This window comes from Hippocampus comes, unplaced genomic scaffold (assembly GCF_001891065.2).
Source record: "Hippocampus comes isolate QL1 unplaced genomic scaffold, H_comes_QL1_v1.1 scaffold51, whole genome shotgun sequence".
Classification (NCBI taxonomy): Eukaryota; Metazoa; Chordata; class Actinopteri; order Syngnathiformes; family Syngnathidae; genus Hippocampus; species Hippocampus comes.
Window position 1 is genome coordinate 3,340,464 of NW_017805497.1, and position 14,018 is coordinate 3,354,481.

Here is a 14,018-nt window from a genome sequence, read left to right on the forward strand (position 1 = left end):
GCAGTAGTAAAGTAAGTCTTCCTTAATATGCCACTGCAAGGTAATGTCTGAGCAGGTAAAATTTGCACACAGCGGTATTTTAGGAGGATTATGCATCAACTTCCCGTTAAGGCAAAAAAAAAAAAAAAAGACATTGAATAATTTAAAAACATACATACATGCAAAAATAAATCAATAAAAGAATGAATAAATACATAATCCCCGAATTACAATCAAGACTGTATATTTGCGAACGTGTCACTATTTAGATCAACATAGAGATAAAAATATTCCCACCTAACTGACTCATGATTAAGTGTCATTTTGATTTATCATTCAACAGGGTGTTTGTTGTCATGGTGACCAACCCCACTGTGCAACTGTAACACATTTTGGCACAACGTTAACAAATACGTAGAAAATCACAAAACTTAAAGCAAAGAACACATGTTGACCTTGAGCATGGAAAACAAAATCCATCCACCACTCAACAATGTTTGCTAGAAAAAAATAAATATATTTTTTAAAAAGTGCCTTTTCAGCAATGCAGTTAGCAACACTTACAATTTTGTTTTATACGGGGACTTTTTCACCTTGGCTTTTATTATGGTCAGTACAAGACAATGATTTTCTAATAAGTCTTCATGTAGTTTCCTGTCAAACAAAGCAGCGTTTCTATCCACACATGGACTTGCTTTGTTCAATATGCTGTATATTATACCAGCTGACAAACTGCACAATCAGTGGCCGCTTTCTTCGTTACTCTTACATCATGTAATACGAGCCGAGATCCGCATTTTATTGTAATGAAATTTAGTATCTTTTTTTACGAACATGGGCTAAGGTGGTGTTGGTCGACTATTATAAACAGCAAATAGGTTGCTGCACAGTTGAGCAGCACATAAAACTCCAACAATAACTATAATAGCGCTCAGAAGCATCCTGACCTTCACCAAGGCCAAACTATTAACAAAAGTGCAGAACACTGTGGCTACAGTCTGGTGCAAGGTGGATGACACAAGATAAAAGGAGTGTTTCATTTCTCGTAAAGCGTACCTCAATCATTCTTAACACAAAAAATGAATTACTTTCCGTACCAAAAATAAGTGTTGTCGCTTGAAACATATGTCCATGGAAATTAGAAATCCATTCAACTCATTTAACAATAACTAGCAATCTTGGCCCATAAGAAAACTTTCGATTAGAGTTAAGACTTATTTCTCCTTAATGTTAACAGACAGTGGTGTACACTCAATTGCAGAAAGGACCAGGTGTTGATGAGTGCTAAAGCTTTCGGACCTTGAATCTCTTATAAAAACATCCTTCCATCCGTTATCTGGGCCGCTTATCCTCACGACAGTCGCGGGCGTGCTCAACTGATCTCAAACTAGAATTTACAATTTGATCAGGAATAAATCCCTTTTTAATTTCGACTAAAAACTACCGGAAATTTACTGTAACCAATAATGTGGTTGTGTTTGAGGTTGAGATGAGAATGTGGATATTACTATATCAAGGGCTGTGCTCACTCCGCAGCTCAATCCTGATTTTTTTTTTAATCTGACCTGGCAGCCTCTTTCATTTGTGGGTATAAATCGGATATGTATGTGATGTGTCTGCAGTATGAACGCCCATCCATAAACGCCCAACCTATTCGTCATGGCGGGGGTGAGTGCTTTCGAGACTCCTGACAATTGTCTGTGACTCTGTAAAGTTCTTGGGAGTAGCATTATTCACTTTTATCTTTTAACTTAATGCCACCTGAAACATGAAGCATAAAGTGGACATTTGTGGTGATACTATTAATTCAACGATGCAGATGGTTCATATGTTACGCGTGGCAATGATGTGACGCCGTCTTTAGGAGACATCTCAATGAAATGAGGACATCGAGGAATGTTGTCGATATATACGCAAAATATTTCTACCTCCTCCCGCCTCACTCACTGTATTCCTATTAGAATCAACCAGAATGACCAAACGGGATGAAAAAGCTCCATATAAATACGACAATCGGAAAAAAAGGCTGAATACAGACGGAATTTCATTTGGATTCACAGTAGTGGTAAATTCCTTTCGCCAATCCGAACGAGCATCATGTCAACGGTTCAATCAGAATAGTCAAGCTGCGTCCGGTCTGTGCATGCTCTGTCAGAAATGCGGAGTGAGGACGTCATATACCCACTTTATGGTGGCAGCGTCTTACCAGAGCTCGTCTGCGACGGGAGAACTTATTTTAAAGTACTTAAACTACTGTGCATAATAGACAAATAGACTCTAGCTTGACAAATCACGTGATGTTTCCATCAATATCCACGTATCACATGGCTGTCATATCCCTGAATTGATTAACGTCGTGAAGCATGTCAACGACAGATTGGAATAGATCGTGTCACATGTGAACAGGTGACCAGATATTTTCCTTCAGAATGATTTCAATCAGAATGACCAAAAAGTCTCCATGTAAACTCGGTTATAGACAAGAGGTAGTTAAATCAACACACAATGTACGTATCATTGCATATCTTTATTTTATTTTTTTGCCTCACACGTTTACATACAGTACATGGTCAGATATTAGCAGACATACGCTCACTTAGCCTCAGATTCGGTTTAAGAACATCTACTGATGTTACAAACAGACAACTGGTATTATCGAAACATCAACATTATTTTTGTAGCCATCAATGGGGTTAAGTGCAGCTGTGGCAGTTGGTGGTAGTCAAATACATTTCTTAAGCATTCCAGTTTTTGTTTTCTTTTTTGTTTGGCTCTTGATTCTAACCATTGCAAAGTATTTACTGGATTGGACAACTTTCTGCCCAATGCAAGGTGGATATATGTGAAAGGCATCACATCTTATGACGAGCTCATATAACTGCTTCAAACCATTGCACTTTAGCTGTAATAAACTATCTGGCACAAAACCATCTTCCCCCCCCCCCCCTTCACTCACCTAATTAATCAGCAGTGGGCAGCGCCTGACATCCTGAGCTTGCGCTATTCTGCATTTGTACTGTGCTAAAAAGCTGTGGCTCTAATTAGGAGGGATGATCTATTTTCCATAATGAGAATTGATTGCTTTTCTTCTGCACGACCAAGCATTTTCTATCTTTCCCTCATTCTTTTCAAATGAAGGCTCCGGTCTCTCTTGGTTGTTCTCTTAACACAGACACATGTCAGAGCGGTACCATAGAAAAGGACTAAATGAAGCACTTTGTGATTAATGGGCCTAATTTTCAGAAGATTTGATTTGGTGATGACAGCCCACTTCACCTCAAAAGCCATTTGATTACCAGATTTAGGCACGAGTGAAATAGTCAAAATGCTCACAGACAACTGTCTCACTACATTTTCCTGGTCACGTCGTGACTTTCGCAGCTGCATTAAAACAAATATAGGCTTTGAAGAAATAATGAAAACAACAACAACAACAATAATAGTAAGAAGAAGAAGAAGAAGACTCTACTATTTACTATAATCCAGTGGCAGACCATGCATTTAATCCCTTGTCTTTCAGTGGGGACTTTATCTACTAATTCAAGGAACACGCCACTGAATGTTCATTGTCCTTCATTCTATTAGGCAGTGTGTATAAACATCCATCCATTATCTGAACTGCTTTATCCTCATGAGGTTCATGGGCATGCTGGAGCTTAGTGCAAATGTCAATTGCATCCGATTCCGCGAACAAAAAGTTTAAGCCAATTAATTCTCATGCCCTGTATGCCGCCATATTGGAACTTTTTGGACCAGGTCACGCAATCACTGTGACGTGTTGCGTGCTGTCACAAGCTACTGTTCATTTTGGATTTGTGACAAAGTGTTGCCATAATTCGATAGCACTCCTAACCATGTCGGGTTTCATCGGTTCCTTTGAGAAATAAAAAAAATATATATATATTTACGGCGGCAGTAGCTGGCAAATGCAGCCAGCTTCATGGTCCATGACGCAGGTGCAACTTTGCCACACAGTTGCCTAATGTATAAAAAAAACAAAACAAAACAAAACAAAAAAAAACATGACATATTGTCACCAAAATGCATGGACACATTTATGCATGTCCAAATGATACTGTGAAAATATTCGAATGAAATTTAGCATTATTCTTATTGTATTCACATCATAACGTTGCCTCTTCAAGTTACATTGTCGTGAAAAAAAAAAAACATGACATCACTTAATGGACAAAAACCGTCACTGAGTGTCATCAACATTTATGTGCACATGTAAATGCATATCCTAATCATGTTCTGACAATATTACAATGAAACTTGGATTATATGAACCTCACAAGGTCCTAAGTGTTGCAGTGCTTCAGGAGGGCTAGCTAAATTATTTCAATAATTGACAGCGTCATACAGTGTTTTTATAGCACACTAGACCAGGAAACAAGTCCAAAATGAACAGTGCCATGTCACAGCACGCAACACGTTTCGGTGATTCCGTGAGTTGGTTAAACATGTCCATCGTGGCGGTGTACAGCATGTGTCATTATTTTGATACAGATGCCATTGATATTTGCACTATTGATGTTTACATATAATAGAATGAAAGGAAATAATTCCGTGGTGTGTTCCTTTAATGCCATCAAAAAAATCACACCACAATGTGTAGCTTTTCAGGAGAAATTTGGAAAAACTAAGACCATGTCAATTTCTCCTCCTCCATCAGCCATGTTGTGGTAGCAAAAAAATAAAAAATATCCAATCATGTGTGCAGATCACGACTGATGTGTTATGTTAATCGAACATGGCTGTAGGAACAATCAGAGGACAAAAATGATGTCTTTGTATGGCAGCGAGCTGGCCCTATGTGGGGAATCTGATATTTGATTAATGAAAGAAACTGTCCAATTGCTCATCTAGTTTGCGGCCCACATTACTAGCTCTGAAGCCATTACGCTTATTTACTGTTTTCCAGCAACATGATAGCGTTTACTTTTTTTATCCATTACCTCACCCACTATTCACGCCCCCCCTCCTTTTTTTTTTTTTGAGCAAGTATGTTATCTGCTAATTACAATGCATTGCTATTTCCATTAAAGAAAAATCTTTCAAAATCTTCAGCGTCATGAAAGCCGATGAAGAAGCAACATGCGCAGTGCCTAAATTAGACATCTTGTAAAACAGTGAGCCTATGCTATCATCTCGTCGCCTCCCATGGGTGTCAGAACATCCTAAGCTTTGAATACAAAGGCAGCTGCTCTATGTGGCTGTGGAAGTCGGTGTTGATGCTGTGTAAACATCGCTGCTGCTGTTTGCCACTTATTTAGCGCATGTTAATATTACATGAGAAAGGGGAGCCCTTTGATGATGTAAGTGAACACTCAAACTAGGGCTTTTCTCTTCAGGGGAGAGGGAGACGGCCCTAGGAGAAGGCCCTTGGAGATTTATTTCACTTCCGCATTAGCAATACAGCATGTAAGGAATTTACCATGAATAGAACTGCTTTTGTTGTTGTTGTTACATCTCTAAACTTACTATAGTTTACACCACGAGCACGAGCAAGCAATGGGATGGGGGGGAGATAAAATCATGAATGCATGTTGTTATCATTAGCATTCCAAAGTCCACTGAGAGCTCAAATGTCTTCTTCATTGAGAATTGTTTTACAGTTGACAATAGTAAGATATGCAAATACAAATGTCAAAATACGCCACAAAAATTCTTCACAAAATGTTGATAAACTGCTACTATGAGTTTTCCACGGAAAACGGGGATGCCCCCAAAAAACAACAAAAAAACAAAAACAAACAAAAAAATAAAAATAAAGCAAGCATAAAGAAAGATTGAAAACAAATCCGCATGTAGGTGAACACGGGGTGCCGAACCGCAAGTATGCAAGGTCCACTTCATCTTGCTTCAAGGATTACACAGTGTTGAGGGCCAACATGTAGTTAAGTGTACAATTAAATGCAGACATTCTTCATGACTGCAATTGTACCTACAATCCATTATTAAAAGGTACCATATTTTCTGCACTATAAGGCATTGGAGTATAAGGTGCACCTTCAATGAATGACCTATTTTAAAAATATTTGCACATATAAGGCACACTGCATTATAAGGCACATAGATTAGAAACTAAAGGGAATCCAATAAAATACAATACATCTTAATTTATATCGAGTTTTCACAACTGCTGCAGCTGTAACTCAGCGATTTACAGAACATTAAAAATACTACATCCAAAAAAACTGGAATACTGATCCATATATAAGGTGCATCAGATTATAAGCTGCGCTGTCGACTTTTGAGAAAATGTAATGCTTTTAGGTGCGTCATAAAAAATATGTTAACTATGAAGCCATAAAACTGGATTGGGTACAATTTGATTTTCTCTACTGACAGCTATTTAACTAGACAAGAAGAGCTTAGCTATTTGACCAGCGTAAAATATTTAAACCAATTGCGCTTCGCGAAGGATAGTGTTTCATTCAAATGCCCACAAGCATTTTGGCTGTGTATCCAGACAATCCAACCACAAGGTCATCAAGACAGCTGGACGTGACAAGACCAAAAGGGTCAGTTTCAGTCGAGAGAAAAGACGCTTGATCAGCCATTAAGCTGTCTTTTTAGGAAGAACTTGCGGATGAGCCAGAGGAAGCATCAATACACCAAACTGGTGTATTGACCAAAGTGACTTGGAAGAGCTGAGTGGGTGTGTGTGGCTCTTCAAAAGCCATCAATGCACTCAATCCATCCAAGTGATTTTGACCCTTCTGTTCAATGAACTGAATATGGTCAAAGAAGAGTTCCCAAAAAATGCATGGCAAATTTATTAACGGCCTGTAATAGTCCTTTGAAGTGAATATGAGTGTGAATGGTTGATAGTGTGCCTGGTGATTGACTTGTGACTTGTGACAATCCCCCGGTGTGCGCTCTTGCCCAAAGTCAGCTGGGACAGGGTCGAGCTCACCCATGAGGCTGAAAGGTAAACAAGTGGTTAAAAAAAAAAAAAGAAAATAAAGAGAATTTGGCAGGGCACTTCTGGGAAAATATTCACATGTGAAAGGAGAAAGAATTTAGATTTTAAAGCAAATGTTTTAAAAGACTCCTTTCCTTTTGTGTTGAAAACCTTGTTATTCACAACAACCTTTTCTGTTATGTTTGTGTCTTTTTGTTTTTGTTGCAAGGCTAACATACTTTCTGTTCTCAAAACATTTTTGAGAGCACTAAAGTTTTCTTCAGTCTTTCAAACTGAAGAGGCAGACACAAATAAAGCTTGCCCATGAAGTAATAAGAAAGAAGAAAAAAATGAATGCTAAAGTATAGTTCTTAATCATTTTAATAGAACACCACCCAAACTAACAGCATTAGTAATTACCAAAGTCATTTTTTAAATGTTTCTATAATGATACACCTGTAACGGGAGACAGGAAGCAGTTCTTTCACCAAAATTATAACTTCCATGCAATTTAAATTTTGACTTTTCCGGTTCAAAAACCGAATTGGTAAATGATTTGCTTAGTTGAATGAGATGTCACATTGTAACATTGTAGAGCATGAAAGCAGAGCTAAAAATCGAAATTAATTCCAGAACATCCATCCATCCATCCGTTATCTGACAATTTGTCTGAATTGGCACATTTGTAACCTTTTGTCAACAACAGTTTTCCAACAATCACCCAGTTCTATTGCAGCCTGAACTGTGGAACACACTTACATCTTCTTCAGTTACCTTTCCTTCTCCATTCGTTTTTCTTGCCATCACTTAAATACAAGTTGACCTTTGACCCCATCTGTCCATATGATGTCTCAGAACTGTAACGTTTTTTTTTTTAATGTGGTTTGGCAAACTTCCGAGCTGATTTGCCTCCTTTACATTCCAGCCAAGGTCCTCTGCTTTAGCTATAAGGTTGGCATATCACAGGTTTTTTCGTTTCAAATCCAATGGTCTCCTCCCATGGGACAGTAGACTTGTTGGTGAAGACACACCAGCAGAATTTGTACTAGGGGACCAGGTATGGGCCCATTCAACTTCTGCCAAGTGATTCAGCATTTGGTGCGACGGCAGGTTTATCTCCCTTGAACTGGTCTGACCACCAACCAATGTGCCTGAGAGTTGCTGAAACATGACTCTGTGGACAGGTTGGGTCCTCTCCAAACCACAGTTGTAGGTTGGTTGGAAAGGGCAGGACATCGTACTGTTATGTGGCTGTGATGATGAAACGTATCCTATTGGACTCTACATCCATGCAATTACAAATGATATTTAAAAAAATATATATGAATTGCAACACTATTTGTAGGGATCAAGGTCAAAGTAAAATTGTTTCCTCAGAATGTTTCATACTTTAATGTGTCCTCAGACTACAAACTCAACATTAATAAGTGAATGTCAAATAAAACAAGCCCATCTATGGTTTTTACATGACGGAGGAAAAGTGACACGCATGGATGCTGTGTTATGTCTATTCACTTGCTGGGGGGAAAAAATTGAGATGCCAGATGAATCAGAGATAAAAGGGACATTATAGGGCATCTGAAGTGAAATGACTAAGGCCCCATGGGCTCATGACATAGTCAAGGATTTCTGATTCATTGTAAATCGTATTAGGTCCGACTAGTTTGAAGCATGGCATAACAGCGATACATGAAATGTTCCCTCTTTACTCTCACTTAGCAGCTCTTATCATGCTAAATGCACTTGGTGTCATATCTTGGAAGAAAAAAACAAAAAAGACCAGTTGGTGTGTATCACTTTCAGAGAGCATAGCTGGTTGATTAATTCTGCCACTGCTTTTGTCTCAGAAGTAACTACAAATTGCTGCGCAAAGGTTTGGTCTGATTTGTCACAAACACTGCCACCAATCATTGTGTTCTCCGAGGATAATGGGGCCGGGAATTGGCTTTTGGAGGGCGGGGCTGTCTTTTATGAGCACATACTTAGTGGCAAAATAACTTCTCTTTGTATCTCCCTCTTTCACAGTTAGAAACAGTAGAGATGTAATGCAAAGAATATAAATGCCAGCTTGAGGTTAAAAGATTGGTTGATTGCATCCTGGAGCACAGCTGTTATTCGCCCCCCCACCCCTCCCAAAAAAAAATGGGGTGATGACCAGATACCCCGGAGGCACGTGCTCTGACTCAGAGATATTACAAAGACACCCAAAGGGAAATCTACTGAGGATGTCAGTGCTTGCAATCAGTATAAAAGTCAGAATTTATGTACCGGTATTTGGTCTGTACACAGAATGTGTTTATTGCTTCAGTGCTACATTTGTAATATGTTTTAAATCAATACCATTTCTTCGTTATTATTTATTGACAACACTTCAAAAGGCCACAGCACAAGATTCGGTTTAGTTTACATACAACAGATTACTGGTCAGACCCTGTGTTCGATTAAGCCTCCATGTGAAGGTCAGACAGGATATTATTAGCTAGTGCATTGAATTCATATTTCCGTCACCCAAGAACATGCAAACTCCATACAGAGATTAGAAAACAAATTCTCCTAACTCTGAGGCACACGTGCTAACCACTACTATGCAATCCTTTGTCAGAGCAGAAGTAAATCAACCCCATGTTAATAATTATGGGCGTCATTTGCCACCGTGTACAACTGCAATGCATGCTCATACAGTGGCTCCTTGAAATTTCAGTGATCCGATTCAGTGACCCGAAGTTTTTGGAGATAAGAGCTTTTTTTCATTTGGCTATTTTTTTGGGCGGGCGAGGGGACTTTGACAAGGTCTAATCTTGAGATACGAATGCTGTATGGCGGCAGTGAACTCAACTCAGATAACAAAAGCAGCACATTGGCAAATAAAAAAAAAAAACTCTTCACAAAGAGGCTCCAAGCAGTTTAATGCCACTCCAAATTGATGTTTACTGTCAAACTAACATGACTGTTCTGTCGATTTTTTCGGGTGTATTAATCGATGAATCTGTTTTTTTTTTTTTTAACGTTTTAATTTCTGTCCCTGTATTCAAAAACAGGATATGATTTCAACTTGCAGTGACAAAAATGGTCTGACTATACGTCCCTGTATTCAAAAACAGGATATTATTTCAACTTGCAGTGACAAAAATGGTCTGACTATACTGACCATCGTACGACTGTTCGGGCAATTGCTCTTCTTTTAAGGAAAAACAAAAAAAAAAAAACAAAAATAAAATGCATGTCTGTTTGTTATAAAACTGCAGCCACGGCGTGATCAATGCTAATCTCTTCGGAACTAAAATTCTTTACAAGTTTGTAGTTTTTAACCAAAACCTGACCTCCAGCATGCCTATGGCTGAAAGAAGAATGAGTGGTCCTGCAACTCATGTGACCAGCAACCAAAAAAAAAAAAAAAAAAAAAAAAAGCATTAGTGAGCAGATGTAAAAAAAATGCATCGGTGATGGCAAAGTAACTAAAAGCTTTCATTTATTGTATCATGTTAAAGAGCCTTTCTGACGCTTTTCTTACTTGTGGCTGACCACAAGAAAGAAAGTGTCAAATTAGGAGGTAGTATTAGGACTTACTCATCACACTATTTTACCAGTGAGTGGAGAAGAGTCAGCATAGGCCGTTGTAAACAAACAGAGTATGAAGTATTGCAAAAGCACTGCACTTCAGGAGAAAGACAAAGATGTCAAGGTCAGGGGATACTTTGATTCTGACATTAGAAAATGATGGGGCGTAACGTCCTTTTTATGTCCAGGAATATCTGGCACATGCACATTTTCCCTGCAGTGGCAATAAAAAGGAACCATGGTGACTTTTTAAAAGATTGGATGGTCATCTTGTGCTTAAATTACTAATCAGTGAGGAGTGTATTAATGTACTGATGGAAAGCTGGCAATGCAGCATTACTCAAATGCTACGAGCATGCAAAGTAAATAGTGACATCACTGTGGGTGCAGTGTATGAATGGAAAAAAAAAAAATATATATATATACACAGGTATATATATATATATAAAACCGATGCCTTACCAACTGAGCTATCCAGACGCTCTATATATATATATATATATATATCACAAATCCATCGACCACAGTTAAACTGACCTGTAGCAAGAGGAAAGAGAATTTTTAAAAATGCTGAGCGATCAGGAGACATTTACAACAAAGACAGACTGAATGTGAATCATTTTCATCAGTTTGTATGAAACTGTGAATCCATTTCATGGAAACAAATACATGAAAACACATGCAACTTAACGGTACCAGCATCATTTAAATTAAGCCTTTGCTGTATCGGATTTCCTCAAATAGTGGCCTCCACTCTAATAGACACCGTGTTTCAATTAATCACAGAGTCCACCAAAAACAATTAAGTTCCTCTCCTGAAATGGATGACTCTCTCAATCCCCTTAGGATAGCAGTTGGTGACTGTAATTGCCTAATTAGCTATTGTTCACACACTGGTATTAAAAAAAAGTTAACAGTTAGGGGCTCCCGTCTATTAAGTATGTGACCCTTACAACTGGACATGTTATATTGCTTGATACATCATTTGCACATTTGTCACTGTATCAGTGTTCCAACATTACAGGACACCTTACATTGCTTCATGACACTCTGTACTTGTGCGTCTGTGTCCTAAATGTATATTTTGTTAAAGTGGCTTGTTTGTTGTAGTGCTAGAGTGGCTTCACCTATTAGAGAAAAAATGCTATGCTCTTTTTAGCATACTTAGCCAAGAGAGATGATTCTGATTCTCAATATACAGTGCCTTGGAAATTAGCATTCATATTCATACCACTTAAACTTTTTATATTTTGTCAACATTCTCATGCCCCTAAATACTATTCTGTGCAATCAATTGCCTTTAGATGTTACCTCATTAGTAAATCAAGTCAAGTACAACCTTATTGTCAAATGTACAGCACAGATGAAATGTCTTCCCTCTCAAATAGAGTCAACTTGCGAGTAATTTACTCTCAGTATAAATACTTCTGTTCTGTGAAGGCCTCAGCAGTTAGTTCGAGAACTCTAGTGAACAAGAGCATCATGAAAACCAAGCTTTGACCACCTCAAGGAGAGCGGGTCAAGCAATCATCCTAAAATGGAAAAAAAATAATAATGTGGCACACCAGCAATCCTATCAAGACATGGCTCTCCACTGAAAGTGACAGAACGAGAGAGGAGAGAAGAAGGAGCCAAGAGGCCCATGGTCACCTTGGAGGAGCTGCAGAAATCCACAGTTCAGGTCAAAGAATCTGTCTACAGGACAACTTGAAACCATGCACTCTACAAACCTGGTCTTTATGGAAGAATGGCAAGATGAAAGTCTTGTTGGAGGAAAGGCACCACAAACATGTGGAAGATGAGACCAAAGTTGAATTGTTTTGATCTAAGTGCAAAGTGCGATGTGTATCACAAACCTAAGACTGCTCACGCCTGAACACTCCCTTGTGAAATGGCAGAGAAAACATCATGCTGTAGAGATGCTTTACTTCAGTCGGAACAGGGAAGCTTGTCAGAGTTAGCCCTGGAAGAAAATATGTTGGAGGATGCAAAAAACTTGGGGAGAATGGGAAGGAGATTCTTCTTCCAGCAAGGCAATGGCCCTGAACATGAAGCCAGAGCCACAGTGGAAGGCGCTAGATAAAAAAAAATGGATGTGTTTGAATGTTGCGGTCAAAATTCATTGAGTTTGTTTGCAATGCACGTCATCAAAAAAATATTGATGTGTTTGAATGTTGCGCTCAAAATTCATTGAGTTTGTTTGCAATGCACGTCATCCAATATGTCCAAGTGTAAAATATTTTGCAAATAAGAATGGGCAAAACATTCATTGTTTAGATGTGCAAAGCTGGTAGAGACTACCCCTCCACCCCCACCCCAAAAAATGTGGCAGTAATTGCAGCAAAAGCTGTCTCAACAAAGCAATTACGCAAGGGGCTTGAATAGAAATGCACACGCGATTTTACATTTTTATTTGCTTGATACTTTGAAAACTACCCAAACAAAAGTTTGTGCTCCTAAGGTGGCAAAATGTGTAATATTTTTTCAAGGCACTGCACATCCGCATTTAAATAAATGACCTCAGACACTAAGACTACATGAATTGAAAGGTAACCTTGTTGATTGCTGCTATGGTTGGTAAATGATCCTGACTAAAAATAATACCCTATACTCTACATTTATATATGGGAACATATTCACATTCATTTGCACTGTTTGCATTTAAAACTTTAGTCCCTGAGTATTTTTTCCCCCCAAATATGTAGTGCATATCTAAACGGCCTCCATAAAATTGTTATATTTGGATCAAGGCAAAGATACAGATATGGCAGAGTAATATGCTACTCATCAGCCAGCACACTAAATACACATGCTTAAAATAAGCTATGCCACAGGAACACTTTAGCATACAAATGAGAGCAGAGGACCTGATGCAAAGGGCTTTACGTTAAAAAAAAAAAGACTCCAATACCAACCATGAGAGTTGAACAATGCAACAAAATGTTGAAGGAGATTTCATCTCCCCTGGTGTCCTTGGTTGAGCTAAGTTTGAAGGTCTGGCATAAAGGAGAGACACTAAGGGTGACATTAGTGAGGTCACCTACCTCATCAGCAAACAGTCGGGGTGGACCAAAAGGTGAGTCAAATCACTCGGCTCAAGTCAAAGGAAGCAGCGGTGTCGTCTTAAGTGACAGTATGTAAAGCGAAAGGTTACTTTGAAGGGGCCATGAGAACAAAAGGGAACTCCCACTCAAGGGCAGACACATTTATCACAGGGTAGGTACGTTTAAGCCTTTTGAAAACCTTTTGAGGACCTTTCTGGAGCTCGATTTTAACTCTCACATTTATATAAGCATAAAAGGAAAAAAAAGAAAAAAAAAGGAACATGAGCGGACAAGGCACAGTCACAAAGTACGTGTGGTTTCTTTAACAGGTACATTCAACTGAAAATAAAATACAGGGCTGCGTTTAACCAGAAATTATAGTTCACTGACTATTGTTTGAAGAAAGTATTATGGAAATGGGGTTGAACTACCATGGAGAGTTGACATCAAATCATCAACATAGGCAAATATCAGCATTCTTGAGATCTTTTTAAAAGTGGTAAAGTTTACTTGAAAAGCGGGTCTGA

General features: G+C 38.6%; 1 protein-coding gene across 1 annotated transcript in view; it reads right to left on the bottom strand.

Moving 5' to 3' along the window:
- Positions 1–14,018, bottom strand: part of ctnna2 (catenin (cadherin-associated protein), alpha 2) — a 217,003-nt gene that overhangs the window by 52,980 nt on the left and 150,005 nt on the right. The window lies entirely within an intron of this gene.